A 5,129-nucleotide genomic window follows, 5' to 3' on the forward strand; every position below is an offset into this window, starting at 1 on the left:
AAAATGCTCTCGTTATTAATTAGCTGCCACCTTTTCCAAAATATTCTCTTATTTATTAGCTGCCACCTTTTCCAAAAAATTTTCTTATTAATTAGCTGCCACCTTTTCCAAAATGCTCTCCTATTAATTAGCTGCCACCTTTTCCAAAATATTCTCCTATTAATTAGCTGCCACCTTTTCCAAAATATTCTCCTATTAATTAGCTTCCACCTTTTCCAAAATATTCTCCTATTATTTAGCTGCCAACTTTTCCAAAATATTCTCCTAGTAATTAGCTGCTACCTTTTCCAAAATGCTCTCGTTATTAATTAGCTGCCACCTTTTCCAAAATATTCTCCTATTAATTAGCTTCCACCTTTTCCAAAATATTCTCTTATTAATTAGCTGCCACCTTTTCCAAAATATTCTCCTATTAATTAGCTGCCATCTTTTCCAAAATGCTCTCCTATCTATTAGCTGCCACCTTTCCAAAATATTCTCCTATAAATTAGCTGCCATCTTTTCCAAAATATTCTCCTATTAATTAGTTGCCACCTTTTCCTAAATATTTTCCTAAAATTAGCTGCCACCTTTTCCAAAATATTCTCCTATTAATTAGCTGCCACCTTTTCCAAACTATTCTCCTATTAATTAGCTGCCACCTTTTCCAAAATATTTCTATTATTGCTAATAAATTATTCGTGCTAAGAAGGGGGCTTTTAATACTCATATAAATAATCTTCTTATCTCCAAGCAAGGTTAGGTTAGGTTTGGTCTGGTTTGAATGGGTTGGCTTAGGTTATGTTAGGTTTGGTTTGATTAGGTATGGTTTGGTGTGGTACGGTTAAATTTGGCTGGTTAAAAAAAAAATGCTGCAGGGGTGATATTTTTTTTAAACGAGACTTTCGTGTCCAGAGACCAATTTGTCCCGAAACCCAATTGTACCGGGACCAACTTGTCCCGAGACCCAATTGTACCGGGACCAACTTTTCCCGAGACCCAATTGTACTGGGACCAATTTGTCTCGAGACCAAAGTGTCCCGAGATCCATTTTCCCCAAGACCCAATTGTCTCGAGACCCAATTTTCCTGAGACCAATTTGTTCCGGGACCCATTTGTCCCAAGACCAAATCGGCGAGACCAAATTATCGCGTACCGTTAGTCCAATCTTGGCTTGATGTTTGTCCAAAATCGGATAGAAATTTGTCAATCTGGGGTGGATTTTAGTCCAATATCGATAAGAAATATGTCTAATGTGGGCTTGGTTTTAGTCCAATATCGGTTAGATATTAGTCCAATATAGGCTTGATATTAGTCCAATATTGGGAGGATACGAGTTAAGTTTTGCGCATTTGCGAAAAATATGGATAATAGCCTGACCATTTCTGGATAATAATTGATCCCACAATAAATGATTCTTGGTCCAATTTTGGATGAAACTCGAAATCTGGCTTATCATTTAACAGTCCCATCTTTGACACAAGTTACGTTATCCAAAAATAGATGAATAACTGTGCTATCTCAGAGTCAGCCGTTTGGATCCTATTGCATCCCATTTTGGAAAACATTTTCTAACAATGTAAAGCCTGCTCTTTAACCGATGGAATACCTCATGTTTATGACGTTTTTGATGAAACTTGATGCGTTTTTTGCCATTATATGAGTATCGAATTCCAAAAAGAAAAAATCTTTCCCATAATGTAATGGCTTTTTCAATTTGTAACCGTGAAGGCAAAAATACTCCAAATGAACAACGCTGCTGATGTAAACTGCGTTTCCTTTGTTGAATTCGTCATCCATGGGATAACGTGTCTTCTCCATAGGAAACTTCTTCAACCTTCTCTCGAATTCCTCAAAGAGATCTTGACGGGTTGCCTGTTGAATACAATTTGAACTCGACACACATAAACAATAAATTCAATTTTCGGTTTAGTTGATGCAGTGGATTTGGTTTGCCGATGTATATGCTTAAAGGGTATGTGAATTTACAATTTCATATCATATTTTACCACGACAGTGGTATTATTTTACACTTTCAAGTCTCTACTTTCAAAATATCAAGTTTTTAACATAATTGAACCAAAGTTTCTATTTTTAAAATCCATTTAAAAATCACAAAAACTCAGTTTCGATATATCAACAATTTTGTCTTGTCGAGTTTGATTGCCTATTTTATGTCATCACTATGACGTGAGGAAAAAAGCGCGGGAATCCTATACGCGAAGTATACGCGTCTCAAGCTTCTAGCCAGGCTAAACTCTGGGTCTGATAGCAGAGAGAGAGTGGCACCATGTCACGTGAAAAAAATATGAGTGACGTCGGACTACAGAAAACGTTTTAGCCTTTCTTAAAAAGAGAATTTCATTTAAAGCATTTTCAAAAGCATATTGCCAAATAAACAGAAATTGGACAATTAAAAGCTTGATATTTTTGAATTCACAGAAACTAATTCTATCTTTTGCTATATAAATCAGAGGTTTTTCAAATGAAGCTTCTCAAGTTCTCATTCCCTTTAAGGGAGAGTTCAGGTAACATAATATTATTCTTTGAAAGAACGGCCTTTTTCTAAATAGAAAAGGTAAAAAACTCTTATTACATAATGATTATCATTTAATTATTCTTAAAAACGAGGACTACTGAGCCGCCATTGCTTTAGTGGCGTCTGTTAAATCTCACCACTTTATACGTAGTTTTTCACAAATATAGTCTCTTAATATATTATCGAGACAATATTGAAGCCCGCAAGGTGGATAAAATATTGGTTTTGCCTATGTCGAGCATGGATCTTCAATGAGATTTTGACCTGTCGCCTATTGAAGAAGACTATAATTTTAACTCAACACACATCAATGACAAAATAATTTTTCAGTTAGGTTGACACAGTGGTTTGATTTTGCCAATCTATGGGGCTAACTCCGGGCATCAGTAAAAGGAGTTTTCTAACTTTAAGCCTTTGATTTGGCCACTATAATAATAGATTATATTTTTAAACGTGTTTTCGAGTTTGGGGTTATGACATGTTGCCGCGCAACCTTTTGAGGAAACCAGAAAGATAAACATGGTGTAATGTTCAAGTCCCTTTATACCTTAATATATTCATAGCTCTTTGCCCCTCGATGGAAAAGAGTACGCAAGTCTGGATATTTGAAGATATCCTCGAAGTGATTTATATTGCGATCAATTTCTAATGTCAATTTGGTTGACAAGTGAGCTTTGAAAACTTCCACCAATAGGAAACAGCGGACGAAATAGGTGGATAATAAAACCTTCTTGACTATATCGTATTTGATCTCCATGATTTTAAATACACTCGAATAAACCCGGCGGAGTCGCGGCACGAAACGGTTGGCAATTGTGTAAAATAATTTCAAATTGAATAAGACGAGGAACACATTGATAATAACCCAAACCTAAATAAGTGAAAAGTTAAAAAGAATAAAATGGTTAGCTTATGCCCGTTCGTAGGTAGAATGAGGAATTCTGGATCTTGGAGTTCCTCCCTCGGGCTGACCGGATAAATATTAGGAGAAGGTAAACATGCCTGTGGATTAAAGGCTTGAAAAATTGCGGTCATTGATATATGGTTCTCGGATTCGTGGTAATAAGAAAGCATGTTGTGTTCTGTGTACCATTTTGGGTGCGTACAAGTTTGGTTAGTTTTTTTTATGAATCTTGAACAAACGGTGAAAAGTTTATAGGTATATGTAATGGAAAGATCGTACTAAAAGGAAATGAGAAATCTATAAAACTTTCCACAAAGGTGACATGTAAGAAAATAGTACCTCATCGTTCTTCATTTCGCGGACAGGAATGTACGTTATATTTACCCTGATATAGAACAAAAATTTGAATTTTCTCCCAAATTCAAATTATCTATAAAAATGCCAAGAAAATTTACCGTCCTGTTGGATGTAAAAGGAATTTAAGATAAAAATTCTCTCCAGGATTTAGACCATCGTAATTACACGTTCTTGAAAAAATGTTGTATCGTTTCTAGAGAAAAAAAAAACAAAATAATCTTATACTTGCACTTTCCATTTTTCGACTTGTTCGGCAAGGAGGCCTCGTGATCGTAATCCATATTCTCGAGGAATGCAGTTTTGCAAATAAAAATCTTATGGGGCAATTAAGTAACGACAAACAGTGACTTTAATCTGTTAACCATCAAGTCTAATTGTCCATTATTAAATCACGACAGGACTGTTCACGAGTTCAAGAGCGAACTTTTTAAAGCCTACCCAACAGTATATCGCAAGCTGATATATTCCTTTCTATTTAGGCTTATTTTCTTCAATAATACCTTTCTTTTGAAATTATGCACGGAAAATACGCTAGAAAATGTGTTTTGGCTTTACCTTAATCGTGACGATATTACGTTTCCTTACTTTTAATTTGTGGTTTTATATCTAAATATTAGAAACCTGTTGCGACTCGACAGTTGCAGTAGGAAATGACTTACGAAACGATTTGCTTAATTTCTTAACTGTGTGTTTAACATAAAATTAATTAGAAAGGTTGACAAAGCGAACTAAGGATACTCGATTAAACATTATACTCTAAACTAAAACTCTATTTACAACTCCCTCTCATACACTATGTTATCTCGTTTATATACAGTCTTATCCTTGTTTATCCAGTTTTTTATAATTATTAGTTTTTTAAGTGATAGCCTTCAGGTCTAGATTCTAGTTCGATTCGATTCAGTTCATTCTTTATCTTGGCTGTTGTTTTGAAGTTGCAACATCCTCCCCACAATGGACACTGTTCATTCTGCCGAAACTTCTAAACGGTGTAACATTTGAATCGCTCGACGTATGATAGTTCCGCCTGGTAATCGAGCAGCTACGGCTCGGACGCTCCAATCTCGGCCAGGAAACACCTCTTGGATTCGTCCTAGTCTCCAGCTTTGTCGAGGAAGCTTGGGCTCTGACAAGAGGACAAAATCGTCTTTCTTGAACTCTATGACCCCATGTATTGGCTTTCTGGCTTGAGCCGATTTGAGCTATAGCACGTATGAATGTTCCATTGTTTCCAAAACTGATCGAGGATCATCTGTCTGTAGCGTAAACGTCTGACCATCTGTGTTCGGCTAACGGTTGGTGGCGTAGCTGTAAGGTTCTGACTTGGCGTTGGCCAATGAGGAAATGGGA

General features: G+C 36.1%; 1 long non-coding RNA gene across 1 annotated transcript; it reads right to left on the bottom strand.

The window, feature by feature from the left end:
* Positions 1 to 3,591: 3,591 nt before the first annotated feature.
* LOC149621239 (uncharacterized) lies at positions 3,592 to 3,931 on the bottom strand. The gene is made up of 3 exons (XR_016375481.1): positions 3,878 to 3,931; positions 3,762 to 3,807; positions 3,592 to 3,700 (listed from the first exon to the last, which is right to left on the bottom strand). It is a non-coding gene; the product is annotated as an uncharacterized LOC149621239 (long non-coding RNA).
* Positions 3,932 to 5,129: the final 1,198 nt, after the last annotated feature.

This window comes from Phalangium opilio, unplaced genomic scaffold (genome assembly GCF_054372755.1).
Source record: "Phalangium opilio isolate 3A_F unplaced genomic scaffold, DU_Popi_V2 ptg000209l_1, whole genome shotgun sequence".
Lineage (NCBI taxonomy): Eukaryota > Metazoa > Arthropoda > Arachnida > Opiliones > Phalangiidae > Phalangium > Phalangium opilio.